The following is a 16,212-nucleotide window of genomic DNA, read 5'->3' on the forward strand; positions in this document are numbered from 1 at the left end:
TCTGTTCTCCATGCAGTAAATATCTAGTGAAATTACTCGTTGTTAGTGTTTGTCATGTCACCAAACTAGCAGTGGTGTCAACTTGCTATCAGCTCAATTGATCTTTCTTCTTTTGGAGCCTTTGCTTTAGCTTTTATGTTTTCAGTTGTTTATTGGGTATCAAAGCTTTAAACTTTAGATATAGCCAGTCAAGCCAAATATGAAAAAATCTTTTACAGAGGTTATTGGATGAAAAGTTATTGATTTTGCTCCGCAAAAGATTTTTTTGCTACTGTAGCACATTGAACAAAGAGTGGAATTGGCCAAGTTTGACTGCAGTGTGGGAAAAGAGCCAGAAAACAGGGAGAAGAATAGATTTTCTGAAATATTGCCAGGTATTATGTTGTGCAAAGTGTTATGAAGTACCAAGGTATAAATACTGTCAAGTATTGTGTACTGCCGGGAAGTAGGTAGTGTTGGGTCTAATATGATATGAAACATTAGGTCATGTCCGGTGCTCCATAGTGCCATGTGTCATGTAGTGTTGCTTGCTATGTATATCTTGACTAAATGTAGTCCCAGACGCTGTATAGTTTATGTGCTAATGACAATTTCAAATGGCATACTTCGACAAGCACTATGTAGTGCAAAAGGCTATGTAGTTATTTTACCATGCAGGGACAGGTATCACCTATTAGTTGTTTTTTAGTGCCAAATATTACATGACAGAGTGTCAAGTGGTATGTAATACCTACTGTTGAGTGTATTCATTTAAACATGTGAAAGGGTGAAGCACACACCTCAAGCTTCAGAGCAAAGCAACTTCATAAAACCTAGTCTAGAGTGATGTCAGAGAAGAGGCAAAATGAAGCTTCTCGTGATGCAGAAGCAATTGAATTACTTCTTTGAACAAGGGCTACTCCCACTCTTCTTTTCAGCTAATTATAAGTTTTCATGGTAAAACTACCTTTTACTCCTGCCCAAAAAGGATTGAGCTAAAGATGCTGATGAATTTCATTGTTTTCATGGTTTTGTGTTGACGAGTTTGGAGATATATATACCTTTAGCAGCAGTCAGAGAGTATATATACCCTCTGACATGTTTAAGTCAGCATACATATATGTATGCTGACTTAAACATGTATATTGCTGTCTAACAAGGTCTGCCAGTTACAGTAGTTTATATGCAAATTGAAAGTGCAAATCAATAATGAAAAGAAATGTTGACCTCAACAAGCAGGTTTGTGTCTAATTGGCTTATCAGTTGGTTTGTATAAATTGTGAGTGCAAATCAATATTGAAACTTTGGTATGAAAACATCTGGATTTACAGGTAAACTTATGTCACTTGGTTAGCAGTTAATAAAATATATGCTTTTTTATAACGCAGCATCTGAACAGTTCTTGTAAGGCTGTTAAAAACAATAGTGTTTCGTAGAGTGGTCTTAGTTTGAAGATGTTTTGCGGTTTCTCCTTTATCGTAGATGATACAAATAGCCAAAATGCAGTTTGATAGAGTAAAAGTGGGTATTGATTGTTTTGTCTGCTTATTGAAGAAATATAATCCAATAATCTGATAGAAATGGCATGTTTTAAGGTACTTTCTGAAATACCAGTTAAATATTTAACTTTTATGCTGCAGACAAGTGATTAAATCTACGCTAACTTTTACTCAGTTATACAATGCTCATTCACTCCATATGAAAAAGATTGGTCAGATGTCTCTGTATTTATTTCTGTGAACTTGAGAACACCTAACCAAGTTCTACAAGCATGTTGGAGTGTTGATCACAAATAAGCCACGGTTTCAGTAAGCAAGTAGAGGCTTTATTCAAAAATTCCAGGTTATGCAGATAAATATTGGTCTCTATCTATACTTACTCACACGTATCTTGATGTTTAACTGTAATGACTGCACATTGTAGCTTCACATAGCAGTTTGTTCCTTGGAGATGGAGGTGACAGCTATATCAATGCTGTCCTCGTTGATGTGAGTATTCTTTACGAGTATAATTAAAATTTTTAACAATATATAAATGATAGTTAATGTGAACAGTGCTGAACCACTTGCAATATACAACATAATAGTCTTTATTTTGATTTGGAATCAAACGTATAGCCTTAGGCAGTATTTAGAACTAATAAGATAAATTGTGGTTTCACGGGGAGTTATATACACATTGAACTGATAACTACTTCCTTCTTCTTTACAGCCACAATTATAAGGCTTTTGCTACTCGCAGTACATTCCATATTGCCACAGAAAATTGACTATTTGTTGTCAATAACGTCTTCTGTTACAGGAAAAAATTTCATTTCCCAATCGATTATTTTAATGTCATATTTAACCAAAAACATTTTTCCAAACTGCTTAAAAGGTTGTTTGTTCAAGATGGCTAAGCAAAGCCAGTTATCTTGATCAGCAAAGTTTGTATTCCACATTGTTGATCTACTTGTTGCTAAAAAAAAAGCGTCATCCTATTTATAGCACAACACATCAGAGCACTCAGTCTGATTACTTTTAATAATTGTTCCATCTTACCGCTTTCTATTTTACCTACAATGTTTTAAATATCTATAACTCTCCTCAATAACAATGAACTTGCTATGAGTTAATCTACTATTTATTTTTTCTAAAAAGTATAGAAAAATATTGTCTTCGAAATAAAATTTTACTCTCGATACCTCTTATTCAAACTTTAAAATAACTTCTACAGTATATTAGCTTAAAACATAGAATTCTCATGTATATAAGGCTGTCTAGAATCGCTTACAGGAACATGCTTATGTATAAGGCTATAAGCTGATAGTCAATAATATGCTTAAACTATTGCCACAAGCTGACACTGTTTAAGATTGATGCTAGAGTAATAACTGTTATAAACTAGTTGGTTTGATAGTGCTGCCAGTAAATGCAGAACAACCGGCTTTCGCAAAAAATAGAAATATAAAAATGGCCATTTGTACCACATGAACGTATTTCTTTGCTCAAGTATTATAAGAGCTATAACTTAGCTTTGAAGATTGAAACTTTCCTTCTTTACAGCTTTAAGAGGAATGTATGCGTGTGTAAGGGGACACATAACACCAAAAAAAATTGCAAGAGCAAAATCCATTCTTCGGTCACGAATTAAAACTTCAATTAAAACTACTTTTCAGGCTCATAGAGAAAAGAATCATTGGGTACCCAACTAACAATTTTACGTTCCCAGAACGTTCCAGGGAGGTTCCGAAAAGTCCCAGAAACGTTACATCGTAACGTTGTCACAAGATTATTTGTAGACACATTTTCAACGTTCCAGCAACGTTGTGGGAAAAACATTGCTGGAACGTAACTCTCAAAACGTTCCATCAATGTTGTGGGAATTACTTTGCTGGAACGTATTTCCCATAATGTCCCTACAACGTTGTGGGAAATACGTTGCTGGGACGTATTTCCCACAACGTCCCAGCAACGTTGTGGGAATTACGTTGCTGGAATGTTAGCAAATGATCCTGCATAACATTCCCACAATATTGGGAGAACATTGTGTAATATTCCACGAACATTTCTTACATAATATTGTCTCAAGGCTATTAGCTAACATCCCAGGAAGGTTACACATAGAACATTGGTGGGACATTGATGCGTAGGGATTTCCATCTTTATTATACAATATTCCTAGCTACTGAGCATTGCTTTCCTTGCCGCGGTAATCTCGTTGAGCTAAAACGAAGTATAATTATAGGGGCATACAAGTTAATGGCCATTGGCTTCGCTCTACTAACGTAATGATTTACATACGCGTCGGCTTGTCAGACGTCACGTAGCGTTAATCTATCGGTAGATAGACTACCACCATCCATCTGACACATCATGTATATGTGGCGACTTGGTCAGTTGCGATGAGTTCACACCGTCGCGTTTTACTTTGACCCGTCTAGCTGATGCTTTTGGAGTCAGAGCTAATGGACCCTAGTCATTTTTGCGATATGTCTAATGAAGTGCGAAAATTGAAATTTGTAGTAACTTTTCATTTCATTTACATAAATCATTCAAATTTATCATTATTTTTTTTTCATTATTTTGTTTGTTTTTATATCTGTAATGAAAAATCTATAACATTTTTAATTTGTTTCATTTTAAATAATTTTTTGTTATGAAAGGGGGACAACTTCCAAAAAATGAATCATGCGTTTTTGTACCATTCTAGCTAGAACGTTAGAACGAGGAAAAGGTTTGCTAACGTTATTATAACGTTGTTACAAAACATTGTTATCGAATGTCCTAGCAATGTTACAGGATTGCTACTTTGAAATGTCTGGGTATAAGCATTCACATAATATTGTCTTCTAATATATTCGGAACAGTATGGCATTTCACCATTATGGAACATTCAGCAGATGATCTGGTGCAAAATTCCTGCGACATGGGGAGAATGTTATAGAACATTCCACAAGCATGCCTTTTATGATGTTGACTCAAAGATATTAGCTAACATCCCAGGAACGTTTTCGTGCAGAACATTAGTGGGGTGTAACTGTGTAGACAATTTCTAACATTTTGATGTTTCACAGAATGTTCCTCTAATGAATTGCGTACAATGTTACTATAATGTACCGAGCATAACCGTCGACAATATTCTTTCCTTAAGCTATACAACATTCCACCAACATTACGTCTCCGAAGCAACCTAATTTTTCTATAATGTGCCATGCTTAACCTTCACACAACATCTCTTCTCAAGGCTGACGGACATTCAACAAATATTGCACCTTAGATATATACGAAGACTTTTACTAGATTATTCTTAAAATAATCTTTGTGAGCATCTCAATAGTTAGGGCATGGTTCCGAAGCTGTATATTTTGGTACAAACAGTTGCATGATATAATAACAAAAAATAATATGAAACACAATAAAAATATAGCTATAAAATGACTAAACTCTATATATATTGTCATCATCAAAACATGGCAGAAAAATACCACAACCTTTACACCAGAATAAATTATATATCAATGATACACAGAGACAAACAAGCAAAGCTATGATCATATTTGTGAATAATGCTACAGTCCACCAAATGCTTTACTACATTAGACTAAAGTTTTTCCAGCTCGTCCGTCCTTGGATTGTGGTGGCGAAGGCTGTTCTTTCATCCAACAATTCAGATTACAGTACAATCCTTTAAGCCCTGAAATGTGAAGAAGCATTTATATTAGCAGATGAGAACTGCTAAAAAGTACAGAATACAAACAAAGCAAATATGAGTATAAACTAAATATGGCAACAACCTGTTAACAAAGTAATTATGAACATCGAGGTTGATCTGCCACATCACAGTGTCACTTGCTAGATACATGAAATAGTACCAGCAATACTTTTCTTTTCACTATTTGTGGGCACTCTATAATAAGGTAATATTGTCCAGTCATTCAAATTTTTGGAATCGCGATTCCTCATAATAGGCACAGGTGGATACAAGAGTGCACAACCACCATATTTTCAAAATCATCCTAATCAGCTTTTTATTTAATGGCTTCATAACTGAGCTTCCTATAAGGCTACAACTTCATATTGGCATATTATGAAAAATACACAAGCATATCATATTTAGGGTTGCGCTAATAGTAAGTTTCTTCAGAAGCAACTAATGTCCTAGTCGCATTGTTCTTATGCTGAATTATCATTTTAATAATTTGAAATTTAAAAAAGAGTTGTTGTAGAATAGCAATGCGGTAAATTAATTAGTAAATCTCATGAAGCCAAAAACACGAACTTGGACATATCCATTAAAAAATAATAACAAACTGTAAGCTAACAACTCCGCATTAGTCGAGTTATTCACTTGGAGTAAACCTTTCTGATGAGACGCTATATGTGCAAACAGCTATATACGCAGGTAAATGAGAAGCACTGTTAATGCTATTGCAGATTGTTCCAAAGCTTTAAGAAACGCCGTGCAGATATTTAATGAAAAATTAAACGATAAGATTTTGTAAGTTTTAGTTGATCTAGAAGTATGCGAGCAGTCTGCCTTTTCAATTTCCTTTATAAGCTTGTTTGAATTAGCGCGTACACTCTTTTAAAAATACATAGTCAATCGGCTATTGTTGCCTCTTACATATTGTCAAATTCTTCAATCATACCTATCTTATATCACAATCAAATAGCTGAAAATCATGTCATAAAAAGAGAAAAAGAAATTACATCGCACTACTAGCTCTAAGTTGACATTTTGGTAAAAGGCAGCACGATTCTCAACCTAACATGCTTATCACAAGTTATACATAATCTAACACAATGTAAACTTTCAAGAGTTGCTTTCTTAATTATCTACACGTGCACACAACTCTTAGATTTCCATATTTTCTCTGCTTAAAATTCTGATGTGCTAGGTAGTTAGTGTTGAAATGTGCTTCCAATCTGCCAAAAAAATCTACGTTTTGTACTACAGCATTTCTAAATTTGAAACTAATTTTTCCAACTTTCAATAACAAAAATCACAGTTAAAGGGAGAGTAACTATAGATCTATCGTAAATTCAAGAGTACAAGTCGAGATCTGAAGTTTGGTTCGAAAATCCTGGTTTTGACATGTACATACCGTGACCTCTTCCATGGCCCAAATCTTTTATTCGCTAATAGTTCAATCGGGATCAGAGGCGGGCAGTGCGTAGCTGAAGAAATGGCATTCAAAACACCATCAGTAAGGACGCCTTTTTTGGCGCCGTCGGGAATACTACAATTAACAAAAGCCTGAGAGTAGCATGTTATAGTGAAGATCACAGAGAACAAAAAACAAGCACTTAACCAACGTACTGGTTCACCTCAATACAAGAACAAAACCGCTACCTCGGATAATAGGTATTCAACAGTGTAGCAATGCCGCAAGACAGATTTCTGTCAGAAATCGTGATTCATGTGCAAGAAAAAGGTGTGAATGCCCAATAGTGGATGTGTCAAATGGATTACTGAAGTGTGGCTTTGTAGGCAGATACTACAAAAACCAACATCAAATTCAAAACATATCACGTAATTCCAGAAGAGAATCCTAGTGATGACATTTCGAATGGTGAATAATGGGGACCTGGTGTTCCAATCAGCTCACATTGAGTAGGATTACTGGTATTTCATTATTTTATAAATAAATTCCTATATGTGATATCATGTAATTTTGATTCGCAACGGTTTTTTGAAGTTGAATTTTACTAGAAATCGTGCCATGAATTACATTACCGTCGTATTTTTGTGCAGACACCGCAGCAATACTATTTAAATTCATGAAAGAAACGAAGTCACTGTTGGGATTCAAACACAAATGCTCTATGGTAACATCTTCCAGCGCAGCGAGCTGGAAGCTTGTAGGTGTAGCATAAATACACACTGGTCAGTGCGCAAGGCGACATTGCAGTAGAAGGACTGGTCTTATGTACTGAATATTATATGGTATGTTTATCGAATTTGATATGGTTGTCACGACGTTAAGGGCTTAGGGCACAAATAAACAAACTTTCCATGTAGCTGAATTAAAGCATATTGATAACATATTAGTAAGCCTACAACATGTATAATAAAAACACAGACATGGAAAATTTGCAATAGTGATGGAAAAATGCAAGAAATATGTCTAGATCTCACCTGTCTCACAGTTATTGATACCGATTCAATTGGTTATGGAGAATTTACTGTTGAGCCGAACCGGTGTATGGTTGGCAAATTGACCATAGTAGTGGTGATTGACTAGATAGCGATTAGACGATTAGTTGCAAGGATAATGGCCAGATCTTGTGAGATTCATTCTAAAAAATCGCAAACAAACTACATTAGAGATCTTGCAAGCAGCAAATCGATAAACTATCTATATGGTAAGAATCTAATGGTTATGGACTTGGACTGAGATTGAACCGATAACCTTGTAGTTGCAAACCCTAAATCTGGCCACTAAAAACTGCTGGTTGGTCACTACTAATATTGCTCAACATTTTCCAACTGAATAACAAGTTTAGTAGCTCAGTGACTAACAAACATGTCTTTACTCATTTGATATATGCGTATAGATCTTCATCTTTATGAAATTTTGGAGACAAAAATAATGGCAAAGAAAGATTTCTTCAAATTAAGTTTAGGAAATGGCGTTCAAACTTGTATCAGAGTTTGTCACATCAGAGTTGTCTTCTCTATTTTATGGCAGTCAAAAACTATTAATGATTCACCATTACTCCGTTTGTACACAACACACAGTCACTCGCAATGATATTTATTATCAACAATGCCTCTGAAGTAGGTAATGAAATCAAAAGATAATGCTACTACTCAGTAACATGCTTTACACATTTTTCTACGCATATATGGCTTCAAAGCCATTTCAATTCTATTAGCAAAAGCTCGCTCAACCAGCAAAAGTGTTTTTATCAGTTATTAAGACATTTGATAACATCGCTGTGATACGTGAAAAAAATCATTTTAAAAGTTGTACTTCTCTTAAAGCACAAAGGTACAGTTAAAGAACGAAAGCAATATGTAACCCTTTTAGTGCCATAGGCCTACTCTTTTTAATGAATTCCTGTTTACAGAAGCGTGACATTTTAAAGACAAATTATATCCATTCTATGACTCGCAAATGCTTTTCAAGCTGTTTTCCAACGTCAAACGCATCCAAGAACGATAATCCACTGCAGTTTACCACCATGGAGTGCAATTATTTATAAACACAGTCTTTAACACTCGGTTTTATTTACGGAGAAAAACTTGAATTTGTACCAATGCAAAAAACTTTACTCACCTGCAATAACGATCACAAAGAGCGTCAATATCATTTATTACTATATTGTGAATTTTATTGCAAGTATTGCAGATGAGTTAAGCATCGTTAAATCATTAATTGAACTACAACAACCGGAAAAATAAATCAGTATGGCGGATATTTCCTCCTCCTAGTTTTGCCTTGTCCGATATTTTCAGGCATAATACGATGTTAATGCATACCTTCGAAATCTTTCGAAGGAGTACGATGCGGATTTTTAGCTTTCCCACGCATCGAACTTCATAAATTCAGAAAAGTTATAACTGAATTCTATGTATATGCCCACAAACAATCTCGGTTGATATTTTGGTTCATTATACAGTAATACAAAAAAGCGTTTAATCTCTTTGTAAAGATTTAATAGACGTAAACTGACAAAACGTCGTAAAACCACGGTTATGGAAGAGCAAGCGAGTCATACTTAACGCCGAATACCTGTTGGAGATTCCGACAAGTTGGTGATTTTTTCTGAAACTACCGATGTGATTACCGCTGCCTATACTCATGATGTTGTGTTAAAACTGCTAAAAGAGTTCTGAATAAATATCGCCGAGTGATTTATTCACTACTAATGGACGTGATTTGACGCTATTTGGTAAGAAACCTCAAATTGTTGATCAGTTACAAAACTGCCTTACACAAAGCCACTGCACACTCGCAGACCTGCGAAAATGGTGCCCGAAGGGTTGAAATCAACTTGATATCGAATAATGAATACCATATTTGCCTTGTGGTGACCGATTTAACTCATGCACTACTATAAGCCCCTCTGTGGGGCTTACAGACAATTTAAATCAGACGGAAGCCCCTCACTGGAGCTTTTTTATATTATGTGATTTGGTTCTCTTTTTGTAGCTACAAGTGAATGGATTCAAATTTTCTTGGTTCAAATGCTTAGTATAGAGACTATTGTAGTGTGTGCTCATGTGAAACTGACAGTAAAGGATTCTTATAAGTATTATATATATAGCATTTGAATTCATTTCATGTGAAACGTTAACTGCGGATGATTCCCAACATCTATAAGCACAAAAGCTCTGAAACGCGCTCGTAGAGAGCATACGAATTTCATCGCATCTGATGAAGACTTGCCTTGTTTGGCCTGACCCATTTTGTGAGCAGCTGTTTGAATGGCTTTTGTTGACACAAATTAATTATGTTCAACCTAAAATGAATTACGTAGTGAATAAGTTGAAGACTCTTTTATGAGAAAGAGATTTTGAGGTGATTTTTTTGTGAGCAGTACATCATGTTTATGTTACAAAACTATTTATTGTACTGACTGAAAAGAAAAACGAAGTTGCAAGTTGTCAGTCAAGACTCAATAATCATTTTTTATTTACAGCATGAAACTTTGTTGAGTCCAAAAATAATCCATCAGACAACAAGCAAAGCAACCTTTTCACTTCTAACATTCCTTGCAAAAAACATAATTTTCAGTGATTTGTCTGCTAATATGTTACACAATTCTAAGAAAATTTATCTTTGCCAAAATTATTTAAGCATCGCCAAGTGGAAGTAACTTTATGCGGATCCATGGTCTATTCTAGCAAATACATGTAGACTAATTATTATGACATGACCATGTAGTAACTGTAATTTTTAATTTCTGTAATTTATCTAATTGTAATTTTTACAATTTGATATAAATGAGATAATCTCTCTTCGAGTTAAATTCAACAACAAGATTGCATAAAGGTTTGGAAATTTTTTTGAAGGTGCATCCCCCTTTTTCTTATTTTGTAAAGAGCAAATCTGACAATACAACAATCATTTCAACGGGTATGTGAACTGACTGTTTGATATAGCCGCGTAATTGCCTTTAAGCTGTATAAATCATCTATGTGAGAATTTTCTGCAAGTTGACAGGCTCGGTTACGATGGTTGTTTCTTGTGTCATTACTGACCAATGCCCCAGATGGGCGCAAACTATTTTGTAATTGCAAAAGGAAGATTTGTTTAGTAAATTGACAATGTCATATAAGCAAGCTAATAACAATAACTGAACACTTCATTGTTTTGTTAATTATTTGTAATATCTACTGTGACAAGCAACAACAAAAACTGAGCCAAAGGTTTCAAAAGAACAGTGAATATCACACTTTATTATTTAACACTGTTTACGAAAACCTACAATAGGTGTTCTCGTCATTTCATGAACAAAAAATAAGATTGTTATATATGACCTATTGTTAAAGGTTGACTTGCAGCAAAATTCACATTACAGTTATTTGATATCAAAAGATTCACCGTGTCTTATTCTGTTGTGTTGTAGGTGCAAATTATATGGGAATGTGATTAAAAGCTTTTAAAAGCTATAAAAACCAACAGTTAATCGCAGCCACATGAGACCGCCGTAGTTTGAATTCTCTTTCCAAAGCGGCTCAAATGGGACGTAGTTGTTACAGGATGGTTTCTGTTTACACTTTCATGCAACCTCATTCGTCGAAATATTTTCACAAATATATTTCACACGTTCAATAAAACCAGGTCTATTGTTCTTACGCGTCTATTTTATCGTCATTGTAATGCTGTCACTTTTAGCTCTGATATATTATAACTTACCGTAAAAGGTCGTTAAACTTTTTATCCTTAGTTCGAAGGCGTACATATCATTGTCTGATAATCATGACGAGCCTGTTGGTCACATGTGATATTCGAAAATTGCTGCAAAAATTATTTGCGAAGTATTGGGTCACATGATCAGATTACGACTTGACGATTAGATCAAGCCAAAACAAAATTGAAAGTAGCGCGCATCTATATTTGATATGGGGTCTTCGGTAAAACCCGAAGTGTTTGTCATAAACTAGTGCTACGATAAGTTTTATATGGAGCTTTTTATTGGCCTTTCAATTCACATGAGAACATCACGTAACAAGACAATAACCAAACTGTCAGAACTACGTCAGAGAAATAAACAGATTCCAATTTACGGCGGCTTTTCGTTTTTGAGCTTTCAAGAGCTTGTAATCACATTTCCACATATTTGGCACCTACAACACAACAATGTAAGACATGGTGAATCTTTTGATACCAAATAACTGTAATGTGAATTTTGTCGCAAGTCAACCATTAAGACTAAAACTAAAGCTTTGGAGGCTAAGCTGCTTTTCATCAACAACAAAAACTTCAGCTTTTTAAAATTCACTCTCAGAGTGGTAGAGCTCACATGTGTGCTATACGGCTCTGTTCACGTCTACACATACTGTTGCAACAATAAAGCTATCTCTCCTTGGAGCAGACAATTCCACTTCTCCGGTAACTTTTAACTACTAAACAGCTATGGCATTCGTTAAAAAGTATTAGTCAGCCCAGCTTATAGCTCTATGGTGACAGTTTTGTCTTATTAATAGAAACGCACATGCAATAGATTGAAGGGGAGTCTATGGGTGATCGATCCGCATGATGCCACACTATCACAGTATTATCCAAGAATTGTATTTCAATGGGATTATCGCTCAACTGAGCAGTTACCGGTGTATCTTAGACTCGCAGCTTACAAATTTCTTACTCATCAATACTCTTTAAGGGTGGTCAGTGGTCACGTGAGAGCCGAAACGAACTAAACGACACAAAACAACGTCGCTGTCAGTTGTAAACTGTTCAGTCGAAGACATTTCTGGCTGAAACGAACCATTTCGATCCTGCTCGAAATTTTGTGGTCGAACCCTTGCGTTTATTGGCTGGTTAAAATTCTACCGAGCACTCGTCACATTTCTATTTACGTGCGTGTGAGCAAAGGTAAATAGAAATGGGACGATCTTTTTATTTGGTTAAATAAACAACATCAAACAATTTATGACAAGGCTCTCCCGGACTTGTGATTGTGTTGCATGAATGTAAGATGTTGTGCTTGAGTTTTGCATAAATGTTAAAGAATGGTTGTGGTTTTATTTCCTGTAGAATATAAGTAATGTGTCATACTCATCCTGATGAATAATCGTTGCCTGTTTTATTTATGTAAAACCACAGTACTATGATGAAGACTGTTTTTGTTTGTTATGTACTCAGCATAGAAAAACATTCATATATTAACAAAAAGTATAATTTTGTTGATGGAAGGTTTGGCAAAATTTTTCTATCGAGTGATTTATTCTGAGCAGCTGAACGATCTTCTGATAAGTCTGCTGTGTAATAATAATTAATAATTGTTCCTCAAAGTTTTTTGTTTACAATAGAAATATTTAGTTTAAATACATAAAAACTACCAATGAAACAGTGTCCTGTCTCCATGCGTATGGTATCTAGGAGGCGAACTGACTTTGGATGCCATGTGACATGTGGCTTAGCCGACCCAAAGTAAACTAACCTCCAAACCTAAGTCAGTTCGGTCGTCGCGTGACCACGGCTTTAGCGTGTCACCTTTGCAACATTACTAAAAGGCTGTGTTTCAAGTAAGCGAATCTATTACTGGTGCACCTTCCATTACATCACGTGGTCCATACATGCATACATAGCTGAGAGGTTCTATAGAGGTCTGAAGGGCTATACAATATTACATAGCTTTTTGCAGAGGTCTCTCCAAAGTCGTTCTGTTATCGAAGATGTCATTGGCAGCTGACCAAAATTAAAGTAAAACAACCATGATAGTTAGTGTAATTAATATAATTATTCAATAAGTTAAAGCAATGGTAAAATAAATTGTGGCAATATGTTACAATGCAATACTGTTAGCAGCGGATGACATTCAATCTATATATAAATGTGAGCGTTTGTCGGTCGGTCCAGTTGTATACGGATAGTTTTAGTAATAAAAAATTCGCTTCGCAGAGGATTTAAACTTGCGAAGATTGTAATCGCAAGTTTGCAAACACGCATAACTAACCACAAGATTGTGATTTTCGGCCATCTTTTTTTCAGTATCCGTATTGCGATTGTAGATTACTAACTAAATGTATATGTAATTTTTACTATTAACTAATATTACCATTTGTTTCATTTTTATAAAGTCATTTTAAAATCCATTACCTATCTTTTAATGTGACGTTTCAATTTCAGATGTCCTGCTACACTCATATTTTCGGTTTCTTATAAAGCAATCGCTAAATCTACAAGAACCGTGGTGCGCTTCATTGCTATACATTTGTACTGGTATCGTCCATAAAAACTTTTTCAATAGTTTTTCAAAGTAGCTTCTGCTGCAGCAGTAACCTTTGTATACACACGTTTCTACATGTATATAGTCACTGTTATTAATAATTCAGCCTAGTCATGATTTTTATTTTATTTTTTCAATTAAATTGTGCAAGTGCTCTAGAATATCGAATATCAGAATAGGATGAGGTTAAGCACTTTACAAAGAATCACAGCCATCTTTGGTACTAAAAATGATCAGTGCTTGTCCAATTACTACATGAATTATGATGTTATACTTATTTCTTTGGCAATTAGGCTTATTTGTGCTGTTTGTCCGAGGTTGGAAGGAGCAGAAAAGCCTCTGACCTCTTGTATAGAACGCACTAGAGTTTGCGCAAGCAGAGTGCCTCAATAGTTTAATAACCTAACCAGTATGGACAATCATTTGTGTCGCTTTGGTTGTCCACTAGTTTATTGAATGATTCATAAGCAGTTTGTTTGTGTGTGTGTATGTGTGCTCTGGTCACTCGCCTGTTCCCATACACGTCACAAAGTACTGGCGACAGCACCGCATGCTATTAGCGGTGAAATGGGAACCTATGCGCCGGGTACAGCCAAGGACCGCCGATAGTTGCAGACGGCCTCGCAATAGTTTAGGGCTGTTCAAATGTCGCAAAAGGCCGCAGGCAAAACCTTCATGTAATGCTCGTACAGGTGAAGGTCACCATTATAGAAACGGCATGGCGAGCAAACATTTTATGTGATTCCTCGATTATGTTTAGCGATGTAGCTTATATGTGAACATATGCCACCGAGCCTAGTGCCGCAAGGGTTTTGCTGCGCAAGTTACCGCCAGAGTTTCGCAATCGATATGTGAACCAGGCTTTAGTATTAAGCTGCGTTCAGATCAGCCATTGTGCAGAGGCCAAGTTTGATCTGAGAGTGGGTGATTTTGTTCGTTTTTTATTTGCAGGGTCAGATAACTTTAGCTGATATATTTTAGTGAGTCACTCCTTGAATTTTGCTGACTGTTTCCTACAATGTTTTTAGTGAACTTTTTTAGCAAGCTGCCCGATTATTTTGCACTGCTCATCGCTAATAATGGATAACCATAAGGAGGACGATCTTTTGCTAACATAATGTGCTTCAACTATTATAATAACAATAGTTTTCCGGGTTGCTGTTACTCATGAGTGAAGCTATGACAATAGCATACACAGGTGTGAAGACAAATATGGTGTTCATATTAAAGCCTGGTTTCCATATGACAGCACAAGGCCGCGACGTCCTGCGTGCGTAGGCCAGCTGTGATATGGAAACTTCAACACACGACGATAGCGCGACGTGCGTACGCTAATCGCAAGGATCCAACAGAATGGGTCCTTGCGATGGGTGCGCACGATTATGTATCCCACAATACACCGCTAGACCTTGTCAACCCATCCCATAATTCAAACGGAGGGCTGTTTTTCGAAGAAATCCGTCTCTCCTACGAAAAAGTAAGGAAATTATCCACTCTGTCCAATGCAAGCGTGGTGCCTACGCGCGATATGGAAACACCGCATTGCGGCCCATGAAATGCATTGTGCACGATCACTGGGCTGCGCACGATCATTGTGCTGTCATATGGAAACCAGGCTTTAATGACACTATGGCTCACGGTAAAAAAGATGTCATTGGCTACTCAAATAGAATATCGGCTTTGAAAAAAATTTTTCTCTTTGGACTATATCGGTATCAGGCTTGTTTGCGCTGTTCACACGATACGATTCTCGGTCAGTAGAAAAATTGGTCAGAGAATTGACCCAAAATCGGCTGCTGTGACCGCAGCTTTAGTCTGTTAGATTTAGCTTTCTGCTTTTAGGAGGAAACTTAAGTTATGCAAAAGCTATTATAACGAATATTGTTGGTTGGTCACATCGTGTATCTGCTCTAGTAGGGCAGTGGTGTCAGGTTTAATGCTTATTAGTTTGTTGTAGGGGCTTAATAGAAACTGATGTTTTTTTTTTCTTCTCTAGAGGGTATTCTCAGTAGAAGCATATATCTGACTTTCGTTCATTTTTGGCAATTCGTTTGCTATGTTTGTATTGTTATTGTGAATTTTTTTTATTCAATTGATTCAAATTTTTATTATAATTAAATCAAAACATAATGAATTGAACATATGAAATAATAAAACTGTCGTTATTGATTTATTATGCAACCAACATTTCATACTTACTAACCAGCGTTTGTTTGCTGCCAATTCAGATTGAAAATAATAGATAATACTCGCGTAGATCATAAATAAGACCGTCACATGATACTCCTTCGGAAATAATGATTGTGATATTAGCGACTTCAGAAGTCGGCTTTTAGAGTTGTCTTCC

The 16,212-nt window shown here is 35.8% G+C and overlaps 1 long non-coding RNA gene across 1 annotated transcript; it reads right to left on the reverse strand.

Annotated features, from left to right (window-relative positions):
- Positions 1-4,803: 4,803 nt before the first annotated feature.
- Positions 4,804-8,908, reverse strand: LOC137410075 (uncharacterized). Its single transcript, XR_010980979.1, has 4 exons — positions 8,744-8,908; positions 7,600-7,760; positions 6,566-6,700; positions 4,804-5,154 (listed from the first exon to the last, which is right to left on the reverse strand). It is a non-coding gene; the product is annotated as an uncharacterized lncRNA (long non-coding RNA).
- Between the last annotated feature and the right edge of the window lie 7,304 nt (positions 8,909-16,212).

The sequence above is a fragment of the Watersipora subatra genome, unplaced genomic scaffold (assembly GCF_963576615.1).
Source record: "Watersipora subatra unplaced genomic scaffold, tzWatSuba1.1 SCAFFOLD_150, whole genome shotgun sequence".
NCBI classification, from domain to species: domain Eukaryota; kingdom Metazoa; phylum Bryozoa; class Gymnolaemata; order Cheilostomatida; family Watersiporidae; genus Watersipora; species Watersipora subatra.